This window comes from Manis javanica, chromosome 16 (genome assembly GCF_040802235.1).
Source record: "Manis javanica isolate MJ-LG chromosome 16, MJ_LKY, whole genome shotgun sequence".
NCBI classification, from domain to species: domain Eukaryota; kingdom Metazoa; phylum Chordata; class Mammalia; order Pholidota; family Manidae; genus Manis; species Manis javanica.
This window is the reverse complement of record NC_133171.1, coordinates 69,684,335-69,705,460: the sequence shown is the minus strand read 5'-3', so window position 1 is coordinate 69,705,460 and position 21,126 is coordinate 69,684,335. Positions and strand designations below refer to the sequence as shown.

The 21,126-nt window shown below is 36.8% G+C and overlaps 1 long non-coding RNA gene across 1 annotated transcript; it reads right to left on the bottom strand.

The window, feature by feature from the left end:
- Nucleotides 1–1,805: 1,805 nt before the first annotated feature.
- Nucleotides 1,806–12,823, bottom strand: LOC140846775 (uncharacterized). Its single transcript, XR_012126180.1, has 3 exons — nt 11,158–12,823; nt 9,928–10,123; nt 1,806–2,070 (listed from the first exon to the last, which is right to left on the bottom strand). It is a non-coding gene; the product is annotated as an uncharacterized lncRNA (long non-coding RNA).
- Nucleotides 12,824–21,126: the final 8,303 nt, after the last annotated feature.

Below are 21,126 nucleotides of genomic sequence, written 5' to 3'. Positions count from 1 at the left end.
AAGAAAGAAAAGGGGGATTACTCCTTAACAGGATAAAACTATTGGTAAATCAAAGATCAACGCATGCTTTAAATATCCTTAATGTTGATCACTTAAAGGGTGTCAGATGATCAGCTATGGAGGTACTCTTTTCTGATAATATTCCTTTCTCTTAATTAAAAAAAAAAAAAAAAAGCAGTTCCTGTGTGCTGACCTCCAATGAGTTCTGCACAGTGGTATAGAGGGCATGTCAAATTGTGGGCAAAGGGTCTGTTTGTTTCTACGCAGAAGATCAAGGCCTAGCTTGGATACCCAGAAAATGAACTAAGATACGATATGAGGAGGAGCTCCCGGCATCAGCACTCTCTGGAGGACTCGTGCCGGGGGATGATCATCAAAAAGCCTCCACAGGGATCCGGACGATGCTGCGGTTGTGGCTGCATCCAGCCCACCGTCTCCTGGACTTGCCATAAGAAGGAGGAGGGAGATGTCTAGGCTGGCATGTGCATACAGTGAGACAACGAATTTGACTGGATCTGTACTGTTGGAACTCAACCAGGGGTTGGGAGGGGTGCAAGTTGTAGCACCCCAAAATCTCATGACTATAGACTATCTATGGTTAAAAGAACATATGGGATGTTAACAGATCCCAGAAATGGGCTGCTTTAATTTGTCTGATGGTTCAAGTACAGTTGGAAAATATCCATCATATCATAGATAAATTTTCACAAATGCCTAGGGTGCCTAAATGGTTTTCTTGGCTTCACTGGAGATGGCTGGTAATTATAGATTTGCTTTGTTTATGTCACCGTATTCCTATTATGTTAATATGTGTGTGCAAATTAGTTAGTAGTTTAAAACCTATACATACTTAAGGTACTATACAAGAAGATATGTCAAAGAAATAATCAATCCTCCCAAGTTTCCTTCATATGCTACATCTAAAGCTTTTCTTCTTCCTTCCTAATTACAAACCTTAAATAGAATTCGTGCCTCATATCGAATTTACCGAGTATCATAATTCCTCCAGGTGGTAAAGATACCTCGAGACAAGTGCTGGGCATAGAAGCCACAGGGCATAAATCTGCAAAGAAGTAAAAAGCTAACCTTTGCAAACAATATGGCTTCTCTCTCACTTACCAACTTTACATTTCCCTGTATGGCCCCGGAAGATGACTGGTTAGCCAGAGACGGGTAAGATTCCTCAAGGGAGGAACAACCTAAGACAGGCACAGTCGCAGGGGGGCCATCAGGTGAGAATTTGGGGATCAACAGAGGTGAGGCTCAGAACCTCACCCCCCCTGCTTTGAGAGAAATCTTCTGCATCCGTGGATGTCTTGCTGCCCTTGTCTAGCCTGGATTAATACTTAGTCCATAGGCACACACCTGATCATCTGATCATCTACATTTGCCTTCTTACAGCACTAAACTATGTTTTCTACCTTTATCTTGCATCTACCTACCACTTCAGCATTTTATTAAAAATAAAAATAATAATAATAATAGGAGAAATGTGGGATCAACATATAAATCAAGTACAAAAATCAAATGAATATTCATATTTGACCTGATGGTTTATAGGTCATATTGCATGATCAAAACCGAAAGTTTCTGTGATGAATGCCCTTGTACTGTTCACCATGTAAGAATTTATTCACTCTGTAAGAATTCGTTCACCATGTAAGAACTTGTTCGTTATGCTTCAGAAGATTGGAGACTGACGAGAATTAGGCTTGAGATGGATTAATGATTGTACATTGAGCATTGACCCCTCTATACTGAATTTTATTGTTGTTAACAACCATTTGATCAATAAATATGAGAGATGCCCTCTCAAAAAAAAAAAAAAAAAAAAAAAGAAATATAAGGACAGTGTATTGTTTTCACATAAACAAATTTATTCAAAAAAAAAAAAAATTACTGAGACTTCCATGAAGATTTATGTTTAACTTTTCCATTTTCAATCTCCATGTCACAGTGGAAACATATAGCACGTCCCTTTGTCAGCCATGATTCTATGAAGAATGTGTTGGTAATTCCATGAGGATCTTGATCAATAGCCTTCATCCTTGTCAGTGACACACTGTGATACTAAAAGAGATAGAGACTGAGCTGCAGTCTTATCACTAAAACAGTTAATTATTTGCCTTCTTTTTTTTTTTTACTTTTTTTTATTAAGGTATTATTGACATACACTCTTATGAAGGTCTCATGTGAAAAAACAATGGGGTTACTACCTTTATGCATATTATTTTGTCCCCCCCATACCCCATTGAAGTCACTGCCCATCAGTGTAGTAAGATGCCAGAGTCACTATTTGCCTTCTCTGTGCTACACTGTCTTCCCCGTGATCCCCCACACCATGTGTGCCAATCATAATACCCCTCCATCCCCTTCTCCCTCCCTCCCTCCCCACTCGCCCTCCTGCACCCCTCCCCTTTGGTAACCACTAGTCCCTTCTTGGAGTCTGAAGTCTGTTGCTGTTTTGTTCCTTCAGTTTGGCTTCATTGTTATACTCCACAAATGAGGGAAATCATTTGACATTTGCCTTTCTCCACCTGGCTTATTTCATTGAGCATAATGTCCTCTAGTTCCATCCATGTTGTTACAAATGGTAGGATTTGTTTCTTTCTTATGCTGAATAGAATTCCATTGTGTATATGTACCACATATTAATTATTTGTCTTCTTTACAAAAGAAAACAGCAATAGAAAGTGTGTCTTCTATCCTGTGTACTATAAATCCAAGTATAGTTCATGTTTAAGTTTAGTTTAATAGGAAAGTACCCAAAATATAAACTGACATTCTTGAATGTCTTCTTTGTCATTGGATTCAAAACTGAGCAATGAAAGAACAAGGTTGATTTTTGACCTTGAATTATAAAGTCTAGACCTTACAAGTCATGAACTAATTAATAATTATTATCTCATAGGGTAGACAAGTGTTTCCATAAAATGTACTCATATTATTGTGAAAAGAAATAAGCATATTTTCAAAAGTCATTGTGTATATTTTAGACAGAGGGCAAAAGCAAAATAATAGAGATTTGAGACAATTATCTAGAAGGAAATTCATTCCAAAAGTAGAAGATAGAAGCTTGTCATTTCCAGAAATCAAAAACCTAAAAGAATTCAAAGATCTTTCACACTTTAGACACCAATAAAATAAAAATCGTAGGAATTTCAAGTCCTCTACTAATTACAAGATTTAAGGTTTGGAAAGAACCTTTGAGGTCATGTGAATTATGCCTAATTTGCTTATTTTACAAATAAGAAAAATGAGGCTCAAATGATTTTCCCAGATACACAAGTTGATGGAAACGCCAAACAAGCCAGGACACCCACTTCCTATCAGCACGTGATTCAAGAAATTTCTACAGGCCACATCAGCAGGGACTGTAAGCCTCACTTTGCATATGAAGATACTAAGCTGACAACCAAAGGCACTGTATGCAACTAAGCAACTGGCCATCAACTGAGTGACAAGTGGCTCACCTGCCTAGAAGGACAGGGATAAGAAGAGTTAAGTGACAGTAGATTGTTATAGGAATTTTCCTTCTCAGCCTCATGAAAAAATACTAACCTCATAGACCTCCTGACTAAAAGGAGGTTGACTGATGTCTGATTGTTAATACTATGTTTCAATTTGACTTTGTGTGTCAACAGCATCATGGGGTGCCCAGATATTTGGTCAAACACTTTTCTAGGTGTGTCTATAAGGGTGTTTCTGGATGAGAATAACAATTGAAGAGATAGACAGAATAAAGCAGATTCCTCTCCCTAACACGGTGGGCCTCATTAATCGCTTGGGGGCCTGAATAGAACAAAAAGTCTGACCCTACCCTGAGTCAGGGAGTTCCTCCTCCCTCGGTGCCTTCAAACCAGGACATTGGCTTTTTCCTGCCTTCAGACTCAAACGGAAACATCAGCTCTTCCTGCAGATTTGGCCTGGAATCATTGGCTCACTCTCCTTGTCTCCAGTTTATTGACTGCAGGTCTTGGGATTTATCAGCTTCTATATTTATGTGAGCCAATTCTTTATAATAAACCTCTTTCTCTTTACTATACATCTTACAGGTTCTATTTCTCTGGAGAACTCTTCTACAATGTCCCTGACACCTTTAAATTTCACATTGTTTATAATTACTTTGAAAAATTACCAACTCTCCTTCATGAGAAACTTTAACTCAGGCAAACATTGTAGAAATGCAAAGCCCAAAAGAGTTTGCAGAAATACAAAACCTCACAAACCAGAGCTATTGGATTATAGTTCTGAAACTGATGCCACATAAGTGTCACACAAAAATTCTCTGTGTTGCAAGCAGAAGGGTGTCAGTCTCCAGGCTTCAGGAGTGTGAAATAGACCAAACTGACTGTCTTCTTTCTCCAACAGGGGAGGTTTTGAAACATCACACTGAGTGATCACACAACTTACAAAATTACTGACACTGCTTCAGTCACTCACATTTTTTATTTAGATCACCTGTCTTTCAATGAGCAAACTCCTTTTCTCTCACCAAGAAGTGCAGGGAGCTCCTTCCAAGCACAGAGTGTTAAAACACAACTGAAGAGATGTGGTTGCCTCAAAGTCATAATACTTTTGAGTGGTAGCATCGAATCGCCTTGCTACATGATGAATTAGGCCAGCCAGTAGGAGCTTTAATTCACGTGCTCCAGGCTTGTACAATACAACCATGTATAAGTGCTATTATTCTGTGTCTGTTACAAGTGATGGCTCTGAATGAGGTTGCGTGCCTGTGAGCACCTTGCTCTTCAGGAAGTATCCCAGGTGATATGGTTGAAGTGAGATGATTATTGACAAAGTTGTTCTTTTTTAACCACAGGAGCAAACGTGTCATTTTTTCAAAAGCTGAACCATAATCTGCTAATTCAAACAGATTTTTGAATGCACTATGTCAAAACGTTAAGAGAATAATTCTGTCTCTTCGAGACTTCACAAACAGCTGGACCTAGAAGAGAAGTGAATGACTTTCCTAACATAAGTCCTTGTTTTCAAATATTTTTAGTATGTAAGCCTGCCACTGACTACAGCATTCATGATGAGATTTTTGCACCACACCTTTAATTTAAGAAGTCTGCTCTCAGTTTCTTTGTCTTGTATGAGAACAATTGTATTGTTTCCATTACTTCCAGTGTACAGAAGGAAACTGAATCCTCAGCTTGCTTAAAGAAATATTTTCCTTTTTATCATGAGTGGTAAGGAAGGAGCTGCTGTATTCTGAGGGGGAAGGGAATAATAGGGACACTTACCTGAAATGAAACACAGGTTTGGCCTTTCGCAGTGATAACTAGAGAAGTAATGGTAGGCTTATCTTGGCTACATCCCATCATCCCCTTCTAGGAATTTTGAGTGTCAAGCAAAGCTTTATGTAGGATGTCCATCTTGACCCCAGTCAGCAGCAAACAAACCTCATGTTAAAGGAATGCCTGCAGTTATCCCACCTTTACATGATTTAGTCCAGAACAGCCACATTTACTCAGTCACATCTCATTCAATATCTTGACTGTTAGAGATGTCCACCCATTTGTCAGTCACCCCTCTGGTGCCAATCTGTCTGCCCCAAACTTGGTGTTCAAATGCCTCCCTCCCGAGTCCTCTGAATTCTGATCTCCTCTCTCTCCTACCCACAGACTAAGACTGATAATGAGCTCACTGTTTAGAATCAACTCAAAATAGAATACATAGCCCCCCCCAAACATAGTATTTCACTCAGCTATAAAAATGGTAAAGTTTCTGAATCCAGTGATAATTTCATTTATGAAACAGAGGGACTAAATCTAAATAAAAATAATACAGAATATCAACAAGGTTTAAGGACAATCTAGTTCTCATTATTTTTAAGGACAAATGTATGAAACTGGGAGAGATCTACATAATTAGGGGCCCCAATTCTTCATTCCTCCCTTTATCCATGTTACTTGCAAATGAGACTTTGCAGTTCCTTTCAAGAAGTGAAATTTACTGTCTTGTCCCTTGATACTAACTTCAGACATGTGATCTTTGGCCAACAGGATGTTAGCAACTGTGACTGCAAGTGTAAGTTTGAGAGTGTACTCTGTACTAGTACAAGTGTAGTTTCACTCTTTTGTCTTGACCTTTATTATCAGGACATGTTAAGGCTACGCTGCCAGAGGCTGGAACACAGGGAGTCAGCTGACTCCACACACGTGAACAAAGCCAGGTAAGATCAGTAGAGCTGCCTACCTTACCTCCAGTGGACTCTATCAGCCTAACCAATTACCACGTGGCATTGTTCACCACTGAGGTTTTGCGGGTGCTTGTTTCCCAGCATTACTGCGGCAATAGGTGACTGATACAGAAAGCTTGTAATGTCATGCTTTCTTCTGCTGGCAAACTTGGTCAGAATACTTCTAACTATAAAAGTGGTCTATCATAATATCACTTACAAAATCACTCTAAAATACTTAACATTAGATATTGCTTTAAATTTTATAACAGATGAAGAGTTTTAAGAAATCTATATATTCTATTCTCACTAGTAATGAATATACGTGACTAGAACCCAAATCACTTGAACTCTACTAATAATTTCCACCATTTATTGAACTGCCATATTAAATTTACATGATCTTGTTTAATCTTCATAACAACCTTATAGGATATGCAACATTACACCCTGGTTACAAATGAAATAACTAAGGCTCATAGAGGTTAAATTGCAGAGCCAAGATATAAACCCACGTCTTTCTGACTCCAGGTCTATATATGCTACTAGTCCTGAAAACCTTTAAGAAAATTTAAATGCCTTGAGATTTTAAAAAGGACTTAACCATATGTTCTGTGACAGCTGAGAAACTCTGTAATGTATATGGTGTGTATTTGTGTGTGAATATATCAGCAATTTCAAACTCTATACACAGGTGCACAGTTAACTTTTGTTTTTAAACCCTTGGGACAGAAAAACACTAAAAAGTTCAACTCGCTATCTTTTCACTTTAGCAAGGAAGACATAATTTTCATAAGACATTAAAAATTCATATAGCTTAAAATTTTTTATTATGAGGAGTTAGAGAAGATGGGAAAAATAGGTTAAAAAATCAGGCACACTATGGAGGAAGTACGAGAAGTTAAGAGGCACCGAAACTTCACCCAGGCTCTGAGGAATAAGCTACTACCAACATCTCATTTATTTGGTTTATGATTGTTGAATATTATCTGTTATGACTACCTTTTGAAATGTTAACTTGACAAGTATCTTTTATGGTTTAGGAGATTACTTTCTTAAATATCAAAAAGAAAAGTTTATTTTTGAAATAAAGTGTTTAAACATGTCTAAACCAGCATGTATCTAACAATTGGCAGCCCTTTCCTTCTGCAGTGGCCTATCTTAAAACAATGAAGCATTGTACAGCAATGGCATTCCAGATTCTATGATCAATAAAATTGACTGGTATATTATTAGATATATTAGAGCATTTGAGATATTAACAGTATTGGTCAATTAACAAGCTAGTTTGTTTATATAGTTTGAAAGTCTTTTTTATATTCAAACTGTCAGATTCTTATCTATATTCTCTGAGAAGATACAGTGCTCCCATTTCACATTCAAAATCCACATTTATTTTATTGTTCTAGACCTTCTTTCAAATTAAGTCGTTTTACAAGCCTAGATGAGTCCAACTAGGATAATAAAATATGACAGAAACTTCTAGAATCTCCTCTGACAACACCCCAAAGTGTTAATGTAGAAGTCTTTCAGAATAAAAGGGGTGATAAGGTGACTCATTTCTACTTTCTTTCCTTCCCAAGAAAGAATATGCATATTATACCAAATATACTTGTAAATATTAAAAACATTTACTTACATTAACTATTTAATATTTATATACATGTTGAGAAAAAACATGTACATAGGTCAAAGGTAACAATTTACAAAATGCAATATAATACAAGGGAGAGCTATGTCATAGAATACAAACCAATCTGAAATCTAAAAGGGGAGAAAACACTGGGCAAAAGTTGAGTAATTACCTTGTATTTTGTTAAAATAAAATTTAGTTAGTTTTGCAAATATGAAGTTGCCATTTTGAATACTAAGTATGAATGGTACTTGTGATAGACATGCAAAACAGGAGTGAAAATCCCTTGCTTTGGTTATTAATTTCAAGCTTTCCTATTTATGTAAAAAATGCACACTTCCCACTATTATACATTCTTCAGAAAAGTCAGTGGTTTATTGACAATACTAATTTTAAAAATTCATCATGTATGTATATATCTTCATATATTAACATTTTTTAAACCTTCTCTAGTAACTATTTAGGAGAGATTAAAGTCTTAATAGTAACCCAGTGAAATAACACAAAAAGTACTAAATTAACATACTAAAGGAGAGAAAAACTTACAGGTCATTACGTTACAGGCCAGGCAGTTAACTTATATGCCACTGGTGGAAGTATGAATTGGAACAACCTCTTTGGAGACAATAATTGCCTGCTTTCTACCAAAATTGAAAATGTACATACCGGTGGAGTAGAGATTCTATCTCTAAAATTTTATACTGTGGATAGCCATACCTGTCAAAGCATGAAGGTATGCGTAATGTTTTTATTGCAGCATTGTTTGCGACAGCAAAGGTGAGGAAGCAGCTGAAACACTCACCAAAGGAGACTGAGTAAGGGAAGTGTGGTAGAGCCATACCTTGCCTCACCGACTATGCAGCCACTGGAAGTGTAAGGTTGATTTTTAAGTGCTGTATAGAAAGATGCTCAAGAAAAATTAAGTGGAAAAAAACAAAGCTGAATGGTATATACACCAGTAAGTTCATTTTAGAAATCAAAAAGAACATATACATATATGAACATCACATATGCATGTGTACATGTAACTATGTGTTTCAATGTGTGTCTGTGAGTGTATGTACACACTTCTGGATAGACTACCAAAAACCTGTTAATTATGATCCAACTTGTGAGTGTCTTTTATTTTAAAGTCAGTGAGAGTCAATGTCTTATTTTAAAGCATTATGCTCTATGAGCTTTTATCATGCATACTTGTTTTATAATGAAAACAACAGAGCTACAGAGAAGTCAGTATTATAATGGTGTATACAATAAATAGAAGTCAGTCAAGCTTTCCCTCCGGAAAAAAAAAACTATGAGAAGTAGTAAAATCCTGTAAGTCTTTTAAGTCAGTTTTTATTATTAAACCCTCATGGATATTATGTTTATGATACAAGCATGTACTGATATACATTTATATATATGCTTATGAATAAAAGACATGAACACATTGATATATATCGAGACAGCCTTAAGAGGCTTCACACTTGTAACTACTTAATTCAAACTTCATAGCAGAACTATTTTATTTTAGTCAGCATTCTGTGTGTGAGACATAGCATGGGAACTTCATGTTGATAATTCATGATAATTTTGAATCATGAACACATTTGAGGTTACGTTGAGCACGTTGTACTTGATAAATGATACTCTCTAGTGATCTTAAGATACTTTTTGATCTAAGTTTATTAGTTGGGCATTTTGAAAATAAATGTTATATGTCCAGGCTACAGAAGAATCCAAACTAAAACTTACCACTAATTGGAGTTCTCTGACTGAAAATTTACTCCACAGAGCCACATATTTTGGAGTTACTCCCTTGTACCACCACAAGGAATTGGGAGCTGTTCAAATGAGTTTCCAGCCTGAAAAGTTCATCACCTACCTTTGTAATTCTAAACACACAGGGTATGATGTGTTTACGAGTATGACTCTTGAAAGGTGCTTATTAAATCAAAGAACTCCAGTTATCAGTGGGACTCCTTATTTTCCCATTTTATTTGAACACAATTACCTACTTGTTAGAAACTGAGAGTAGTTATCAATCATTCCTATGTCAAATACATGTAGAAATAATCAACACATTTTAGTACAGTTCTTACAGTGACGGATGCATGTTCCCTACCTTGAGCTTGCAGTTGTCTTAGCAATTTGGCATCTGTGTTACCTACAGATTCAGCACCGCCCACATCAGGAGGCCGACCACTGCACTGGCTCACGCTGGTACCCTCTCCTGGTCGCTCAGGTATTTGGAAAGATCAGTTGAGTGATGACACCTCTGTGGATTGCTCTCAGGAGCATCAGGTCAACCAAAAATGAAGCTATCCAAATAACAAACAGAAGATTCTCTTTACAGAAAAAACACAGCTCATAAAATCAAGAAGGAAAGTAAGAGTCAGACTATTAGCATTTTGCAATATCTGATGAATTACTGGACCTAAGCATTACATTTGAATGGTTGCCAATCACCAAAAAAGGGAGACAACTGGACCGACAGCCTCTTGATGGAGGTTCACTTCATCACCTATAAACTAATCCTCCCCCTCCCAAAAAAAACAAACCTGGAAATGATTAAGCCTCTAGATTAAATCACTATAACTTAACAACGGGGAAAATTTATTTGCTGTGTATATTAAACTACACGGCAAAATCCAGTCTGAAGGAAATCCCACAAATTACCTAGTTTATTCAACAAATGAATTTCAAGAAGTGAAAACACTGTGGGAAGATTAAAGGGCCCTTAAGGGATGTATCAAACATGCCCAATGTTTGGATCTTACCTAGATTTTCATTCAAATAGACAAACTGTCCAGGAAATTCTGACAGTTAAGAATTTAAGCAATGAAAATTTTAACAATGTCTGATATTTGATGATATCAAGAAATTATCATTTTAAATTATGATAATGGTATTCTTGGTATTCTGATACTTTTGTAGAAAACAACAATTTTTATCTTTTAGATACACTTACAGATGAAGTACAACATCTAAGATTTGCTTCATCAAATTATGGAAGAGAAGGAGTAGATGGGAATATATGTAAAACAGTATTGTTCATATGATAATTTCTAAAGCTGATGATAGGTACATGATGTACATTATTTTGTCTACTTTTGTGATATTTCTGATTTCCCACTTTGTCTCCTCATGGAAACACATACACCAGCATAAGGCTAGTGTATTACAGGAATAAGCCTGCTTAGTGCATAGGTAATAATCAAGAGCTGGTTGTCCTCTGTAAGGCAATCAAATCAAATACACTGTTAGATGACCTTATTTAGAGTCCAAAGTAGTATATCCAGACATAGGAAGAGGATCCTTTCAAAATAACCTTTCCAAAACAATTTTACATTACCTTATACTTCTTTTTTGACAGATAATTCCTTTGCTGTGAAGATTTAAGAAAATTTTTTAAATGTTTCTTATTCCTTCAAAGAATATCAAAGCAGGATTCAACCTCAACCACTCTGGGCACTTCTGCAGCCAGAGCCAGCAGTCCTGACTGCCCTTTATGCTGTGGTGCCAGGCTCAGAATCATGGCCTATTATGACCTCACACAGTGGGTGCCATGGACACAAGCACTGCTCTTGCCCCCATCATGGATGACAGTTACACCCCACAGTCCAAGCACCGTGCTTTGTCAGAGGCATTTTGAATGCACTGCTTACTTTAATCTTCATAATCATTTTACCTAGGAAGGTGGGTTTTACTGTCCCTATATTACCATTGAGGGAATCACAGGCCCAGTGAGGTTAAATCATTTCCTGAGGTACACTGGCAATAAATAAGGACCAGAAATGTGTGATTTGAACCCAGGACTGTCTCTCTCTAAAACCTGGGGTCTTAGCCACTACATGTACTTCACTGCTATTACAAAGACATTTTTATACTTGACACTGATCACAATATTCAGGCATGAAAGCATAGTCAAGATGATGCTATGGCAGGGTTACCGAAACAACAAAAGCATATACTCGGTGTCTACATGTCAAAAAATTATCTATACTAAATCTTTTCAGTAATTCCCATTTTAAATATTAATTCTGAGGACAGAATTTTTGCTGAGATTTCAAATGAGGTCAGTAGGATCAGCAGTTGTACTAACTGCATTTTTACACCATAAAACTCTAAGAAGGAAGCCAGCAGAACAGCTTTATGTTCACCAGCATGGAGAGCTTTTGATTGAATTTCAAGGGTTCAATCAATTAATCTTTTTTTTTAAATCCAGTTACAGTATTTAATAGTTATATTTTACTCAGTTAGGAAAATATACCTGTGTCCAAAAAGGAACAGATTATGTTGATGCCCAAAATTCACATGACAAATGACATCATTTACATTTTGCTTTTGGCATCTATAAATAAAACTTTCTAAGAGCATTTCATGTATTGGGCCATCTTCTAACTCCAGGATTTCATAAAATGAGAACTAGATTGTTAAGAAAATCTCAAGCTTCTATTAAAAGTTTAATTCACTGAACACTCACAACAATTGTGGGTGACGAAAAAAAGTATTTTTCTCAGTAAACTTTTCCTTAGAAAAAGCAAATACAATTTATATCATTTGATTCCTATGCTTTTTCATCATTCAGAAATTATGCATGAAAAGGGGTTTATTCTTTTAATTTCTAAGACTAAGATAGTAAATGGTTCCTGAAAATAATCTTTCGTAAGATTTAAAAGAAACAGGATAAAGAGAAAAAAGATGACTAAGAAGATAGAGATGGGGACAAATCAAGCCTTTTATACCATTACAGTTCTTTCTACAGTTACTGATTTAAATCATTAGCAGTAACACATTCATTTCTATAAATACTATGGTGAGAGAGAAGAGAAAAAAAAAGGTTTATGTTTTTCAGACTGAATGAAATAATCATAGTAAATGAGTAAAATTCACTCTACACTGTAACACATACCAGTATACTATTAGGCTGTAATGCGTCGTCATAAAGACAGTTTCCGCTACTTAAGACACTTGAGGCACCTACTCTATACAGGCACATTCTCTACAGAGGTTAAGTTGGAGAGCGTCCTCTCCTCAAAGGACAAGCATCTCTAACTGGGACATCAGACTTGGGTCACTCTGACTCAGGCGATCCCAGAACCATATATGACAAACCCATGACCAACATCATACTTAACTGCGAGAAGCTGAAAGTCTTTCCTTTTAAGATCGGGAACAAGACAAAAATTCCCACTCTTCTCACTTTTATTCAACAGAGTTATGGAGGTCCTTGCCACAGCAATTAGACACAACAAAGAAATAAAGGGCATCCAGATTGGTAAGGGAGAAGTTGTTTGCAGATGACATGATATTGTACATAAAAAGCCCTAAATAATCCACTTCAAAACTGCTGGATCTAATATCTGCATTCAGCAAAGTTGCAGGATACAAAACTAATACACAGAAATCTCTTGCATTCCTATACACTAACTATAAATGAGCAGAAATAGAAATCAGGAAAACAATTCCTTTCACATTTACATCAAAAAGAAGAAAATACCTAGGAATAAACCTAACCAAGAAGTAAAAGAAATATATTCTGAAACTACAAGATACTCATGAGAGAAATTAAAGAAGATACCAACAAATGGAAGGAAACACATCCTGTGCTCATGGATACGAAGAACTAATACTGTCAAAACGGCCATCTTGCCTAACGCAATCTACAGATTCAATGCAATCCCTATCAAAATACCAACAGCAGTCTTCAAATAGTTCTACAATTTGTATGGAACCATAGGGAACCCAAATAGTCAAAGCAATCCTGAGAACGAAGAATAAAGTGGAGGGTTGGGGGGATCATGCTCCCCGACTTCAAGCTCTACTACAAGGCCACAGTAATTAAGACAATTTGGTACTGGCACAAGAACAGACCCATAGACCAATGGAACAGACTAGAGAACCCAGATATTAACCCAAGCATATATGGTCAATTAATATAAAATTAAGGAGCCATGGATACACAATGGGGAAATGACAACCTCTTCAACAACTGGTGTTGGCAAAACTGGACAGCTACATGCAAGAGAATGAACCTGGATTGTTGTCTAATCCCACACACAAAAGCAAACTCAAAATGGATCAAAGGCCTGAATGTAAGTCATGAAACCATAAAACTCTTAAGAAGATCACATAGGCAAAAATCTCTTGAATATAAACATGAGCAATTTTTTCCTGAACTCACGTCCTCAGGCAAGGGAAACAAAATAAAAAATGAACAAATGGGACTACATCATGTTAAAAAGCTTCTGTACAGCAAAGGATAGATACCATCAGCAGAACAAAAATGCACCCTACAGTATGGGAGAATATATTTGTAAATGACATATCCAACAAGGGGTGGAACATCCAAAATACATGACTCACACATCTCAACACCCAAAAAGCAAATAACCCTTTTAAAAAATAGGCGGAAGATATGAACAGACACTTCTCCAAAGAAGAAATTCAAATGGCAATCAGGCACGTGAAAAGATGCTCCACATTGCTAATTATCAGGGAAATACAAATTAAAACCACAGTAAGGTATTCACCATACCAGTTAGGGTGGCCAACATCAAAAGATTAGGAACAACAAATGCTGGCAAGGATGGCGAGAAAGAGGAACAGTCCTACACTGCTGGTGGGAATGTAAATTAGTTCAACCATTGTGGAAAGTAGTATTGGAGGTTCCTCAAAACACTCAAAATAGAGATACCATGTAACCTGGGAATTCCACTCCTAGGAATTTACACAAAGAAAACAAATTCTCACATTCAAAAAGACATATGCAACTCCTGCCCCCATGTTTATTGCAGCACTATTTACAATAGCCAAGAAAGGGAAGCAAACTAAGTGCCCATCAGTAGATGAATGGATAAAGAAGAGGTGGTACATATACACAATAGAATACTATTCAACCACAAGAAAGATGCAAATCCCACCATTTGCAACAACACGGATGGAGCTAGAGGGTATTATGCTCAATGACATAAGCCAGGTGGAGAAAGACAAGTACCAAATAATTTCACTCATCTGTGCAGTGTTAATAACCAAGCAAAAATTAAAGGAACATAACAGTAGCAGACTCACAGAACCCAAGACTGGACTAATAGTTACCAAAAGGAAAGGGACTGGTGAGAGCGGGTGGGAAGGTAGGGAGAAGGGGAATAATGGGCATTATGATTAGTACCCATAACATAGTTGGAGAAACGAGGAAGGCAGTATAGCACAGAGAAGAGAAGTAGTGACTCTACAGCATCTTAGTACGCTGATGGACAGTGACTGTAAGGTGGTATGTGGTGGGGATGTGATAATGGGGGGAATCTAGTAAGCACAATGTTGCTCATGTGATTGTATATTAATGATACCAAATTAAAATAAATATTTCATGAAAGAATAAATGAATGAAAAAAAAGACAGAGAACACTTCCTCTACAAGAGATTCCGGTAATTGGAGAGCTTCACTGGAGAATTCTACCTAACTCTTAACGAATTAATGTCAATCTTTCTCAAAATCTTCCAAAAAACAGAGTACTTCCAAGCTCATGCTATGAGGCCACCATTACCCTGGTATCAATCCAGATTAGGATGTCATGAAAAAACACAACTGCAGACCAATATTATTATTGAAAATAGATGCAAAATTCTTACTATGCTGATGCACAGTGCCTGTAATGGGGTTTGTGTTGTGGACTTGATAATAAGGGGGAATGTAGTAACCACACTGTTGCTAATGTGAAACATTCATAAGACTATATATCAATGATACCTTAATAAAAAATAATAATAAAAAAATAGATGAGCATTTTCTAAAAATATTAGGTAACCAAATTCAAGGTCACATTAAATGATTTCCCACATGACCAGCTGACACTTATCCCAAGAAGGCAAGGATGGTTCAATATGCAAATCATATGAGATTAGTAGAAGTAAATGAAAAAAATCACATCATCTCAGTAGAGTCAGAATAAGCATGCTACAAAATACAATATACTTTCACCACAAAAACCTGCAAGAAACAGCAGAGAAGGAACAACCTCAGCATGATAATGTCCATATACAACAAACCTACAGTAAACATTATACTCAGCAGTGAAACATTGAAAGCTTCCCCTCTAAGGCCAAGAAGACAAGGACTCTTGAGCCTACACATAATAATGTTGGAGAACTTTGGACTTTAACCCAACTGAGGTCATAAAAATGACAGAAAGTCTATGGACCAGAATGCAGACATATTTTTCTCATAGTTGATGCACTTCCTGATATTTAAAGCTGGTCTGCAGGTGAGAATTATCAACAATTTTAATTTCCTAATGTGGGTCATGTAGTATTTCTGTGGTAAATTGTACCTCTAATTGGAAAAATACAGTGGACAATTTTCTATGATGGTACAAATACAGTGGTGCAGTGACCACTGGAAAATCTGAATGAAGGAATATCAGGGATATTGCAGGTTTTCTGTAAGTCTGAAATTATCTGAAAACACTCTTCTAAATGACTGTGTTCATACTATGCCATTAAGTCGATCTGACTGCAAAATGTTACAGATGAAGAGCTTGATTTACCAGAGATGAACCAAGTTGTAAAGCTAAAGCTAATCAACCTTGCAAGAAACTGAACATTTAGAAGGCAGTACGTGAGTATTGTATTAATGTTACTGTACCTACAGTGTGACGGATAATTTGTGGAGCCTGGGGAAACACTGAGAACTTTAAGCCCCTTTTTCTATTATGATGCCTTTCCTTACCTGGCTACTATGAAAACTCTCTAACCCTTGCCACAGGGCACAGGACAGGGACAAGGGCATTCCCTCTTACCGCCACTCCTCCCATTAAGGCCATTGGCGCCCCTGAACTACTGCATCCAGTCCTCTCCACGAGGCTGACGGAGGGCGGAAGCTGGGGTCTCAGCTGTCATTTTGCTTCTTGCGTGGTACTGCTCTGAGTCTGTCCCTGCAGGTATGACCCAGCAACATGAAGAGAGGGGACTAGAGAGAGAGAATCACCACTCCGGCTCTGCTGGGGTGGGATTCTCTTAGGACAAATTACCGGGTAAGCGGCAGGAAGGAGCAACGTGACCTTGCGGGGAATTTATGGTGCAGAGGTATGTGGGCTATGTGATGAAGAGACCATCCCCTGTGCTGCCGTAGGGGACTACATGTTATTGGTGCACTGTGACACAGGTTAACATGACTCAAACATTAATATATGGAATATCAAAGGAGAATATACACTGTGCTGAATCCAAATCTTGATACAAAATATTATTAAATTGTATGAAAATTAGCACTGTGGAATTGAGAGAGTAGAAATAAATTTTAGGTGTCTCCTGACAATTTTAAGACTCTCCTGAAAACTGACAATTTAATCAATCAGCATGATTATTAGTTCACTCGTTTTTAAAAACACAATCAGAGGATATAAATTTGGAAGTATGTTGTATGAATGTAAAACTTTAATAAAGCACATGGATATACTTTATGAATTTGAAAATCAAAAACAGTAAATTGAAAATATTTCTGGCTTTAGTACAAATATGTGCACTTGAAATATTACATTGTGAGATATAATACATACACTCTTTAAATATTTAAGAGAATTTCAATTATTCCAATGTCATAGAAAATTAACCATTATGAGAATTAATAGAAGCATCGGTAAAAAGCGTCTGAATTCCATGGTCAGATACTGTCCACAATTCCAGCAGACAATCCCCTGAATGTACACCTACTTCCCCTGTGTGTGAATCTGTGTCAGGCTTCCTCCATGAAAACAATTCAGAAGAAGTAAAACCTACAGCATGCTATTTTACATGCCTTGTAAAATAAAGATTCTGTACAATAGTTATGAGAAACTAAAACAAAACCCATTAATAGTCCAGAAAATTTTAGATTCCTTAAGTAATTAAGAAAACTTCCTCAGGAGTTGTAACACATAAAATACATAGTGCTAAACTCAGAAGCACGCTGGCACAGATAGACTCTCAAATTTAATGCAATTGATCATGATGAGATGATCATATGAATCATAAGCAAATGGTTAAAAAACAGCTCTAGTGAAAAACCAGGACAATATGTAATTCCTCATGCTTATTAGAATGCCTGTCGTCTAGCTAACCAAGAAAGAACAGTAGGTAGAAAGTATATTAGAGGAATGTAAAGCTAAAGCAAGGTTTATGTAAATTTTTTTCTGAAGCTCAAAATAGACCAAAAAAGAACCTCAGTAAATTCAAAAAGATTGGAATCCTACCAAACAACTTCTCAGACCAGAAAGGTATAAAACTAGAAATAAATTATACCAAGAAAGCAAAAAGGCTCACAAACACATGGAGGCTTAATAACATGCTCCTAAATAATCAATGGATCAACGACCAAATTAAAATAGAAATCAAGCAATATATGGAAACAAATGACAACAACAACACAAAGCCCCAACTTGTGTGGGACGCACTGAAAGCAGTCTTAAGAAGAAAGTATATAGCAATCCAGGCATATTTAAAGAAGGAAGAACAATCCCAAATGAATAGTTTAAAGTCACAATTATCGAAATTGGGAAAAGAAGAACAAATGAGGCCTAAAGTCAACAGAAGGAGGGACATAATAAAGATCAGAGAAGAAATAATAAAATTGAGAAGAATAGAACAACAGAAAAAATCAATGAAACCAAGAGCTTTGAGAAAAGAAATAAAATAGATAAGCCTCTAGCCAGACTTGTTAAGGGAAAAAGAATCAACACACACCAACAGAGTCAGAAACGAGACATGAAAAATCATAACGGACCCCACAGACTTACAAAGAATTATTAGAGAATACTATTAAAACTTCTTTGTTAATAAGCTGGAAAACCTAGAAGAAATGGACAACTTCCTAGAAAAATACAACCTTCCAAGACTGACCAAGGAAGAAACAGAAAATCTAAACAGATAATTACTAGCAACGAAATTGAAGCGGTAGTCAAAAAACTACCCATGAGCAAAACCCCTGGGCCAGATGAATTTACCTCGGAATTTTATCAGACATACAGAGAAGACATAATACCCATTCTCCTTAAAGTTTTCCAAAAAATAGAAGAGGAGGAAATACTCCCAAACTCATTCTATGAAGCCAACATCACCCTAATACCAAAACCAGGCAAAGACCCCACCAAAAAAGAAAATTACAGACCAATATCCCTGACGAAAATAGATGCAGAAATACCGGACAAAATATTAGCAAACCGAATTCAACAATACATTAAGAGGATCATACACCATGATCAACTGGGATTCATCTCAGGGATGCAAGGATGGTACAACATTCGAAAATCCATCAACTTCATCCACCACATCAACAAAAAGAAGCACAAAAACCACATGATCTGAAACCATAGATGCTGAAAAAGCAATCGACAAAATTCAACATCCATTCATGATAAAAACTCTCAACAAAATGGGCATAGAGTGCAAGTACCTCAACATAATTAAAGCCATATATGATAAACCCACAGCTAACATCATACTGAACAGTGAGAAGCTGAAAGCTTTTCCTCTGAGATCGGAAACAAGACAGGGATGCCCACTCTCCCCACTGTTATTCAACATAGTACTGGAGGTCCTAGCTGCGGCAATTAGACAAAACAAAGAAATACAAGGAATCCAGATTGGTAAAGAAGAAGTCAAACTGTCACTATTTGCAGATGACATGATATTGTACAAAAAAAACCCTAAAGACTCCACTCCAAAACTACTGGAACTAATATCGGAATTCAGCTAAGTTGCAGGATACAAAATTAATACACAGAAATCTGTGGCTTTCCTATACACTAACAATGAACTAATAGAAAAAGAAATCAGGAAAACAATTCCATTCACAATTGCATCAAAAAGAATAAAATACCTAGGAATAAACCTAACCAAGGAAGTGAAAAACCTATACCCTGAAAACTACAAGACACTCTTAAGAGAAATTAAAGAGGTCACTAACAAATGGAAACTCATTCCATGCTCTTGGCTAGGAAGAATTAATATTGACAAAATGGCCATCCTGCCCAAAGCAATATACAGATTCAATTCAATCCCTATCAAATTACCAATGGCATTCTTCAATGAACTGGAACACATAGTTCAAAAATTCATATGGAACCACTAAAGACTCTGAATAGCCAAAGATATCTGAGAAGGAAGAATAAAGTGGGGGGATCTCGCTCCCCAACTTCAAGTTCTACTGCAAAGCCACAGTAAACAAGGCAATTTGGTACTGGCACAAGAACAGACCCACAGATGAGTGGAACAGAATAGAGACACCAGACATTAACCCAAACATATATGGTCAATTAATATACAATGAAGCAGTCATGGACATACAATGGGGAAATGACAGTCTCTTCAACAGTTGGTGCTGGCAAAACTGGACAGCTACATGTAAGAGAATGAAACTGGATTATTGTCTAACCTTGTACACAAAAGCAAATTTGAAATGGATCAAAGACCTGAATGTAAGTCATGAAACCATAAAACTCTTAGAAAAAAACATAGGCAAAAATCTCTTGGACATAAACATGAGCGACTTCTTCATGAACATATCTCCATGGGCAAGGGAAACAAAAGAAAAAATGAACAAGTGGGACTACATCAAGCCAAAAAGCTTCTGTACAGCAAAGGACACCATCAGTAGAACAAAAAGGCATCCTACAGTATGAGAGAATATATTCATAAATGACAGATCTGATAAAGGGTTGACATCCAAAATACATAAAAAGCTCACACACCTCAACAAACAAAAAGCAAATAATCCGATTAAAATATGGGCAGAGGAGCTCAACAGACACTTCTCCAAAGAAGAAATTCAGATGGCCAACAGACACATGAAAAGATGCTCCACATCGCTAGTCATCAGAGAAATGCAAATTAAAACCACAATGAGATATCACCTCACACCAGTAAGGATTGCCATTTCAAAAAGACAAACAACAAATGTTGGTGAGGTTGTGGAGAAAGGGGAACCCTCCTACACTGCTGGTGGGAATGTAAATTAGTTCAACCATTGTAGAAAGCACTATGGAAGTTTCTCAAAAAGCTCAAAATAGAAATACCATTTGACCCAGGAATTCCACTTCTAAGAATTTACCCTAAGAATACAGCAGTTCAGTTTGAAAAAGCCATATGCACCCCTGTGTTTATCGCAGCACTATTTACAATAGGCAAGAAATGGAAGCAACCTAAGTGTCCATCAGTAGATGAATAGATGAAGAAGATGTGGTACATATACAGAATGGAAAATTATTCAGCCATAAGAAGAAAACAAATCCTACCACTTGCAACAACATGGATGGAGCTAAAGGGTATTATGCTCAGTGAAATAAGC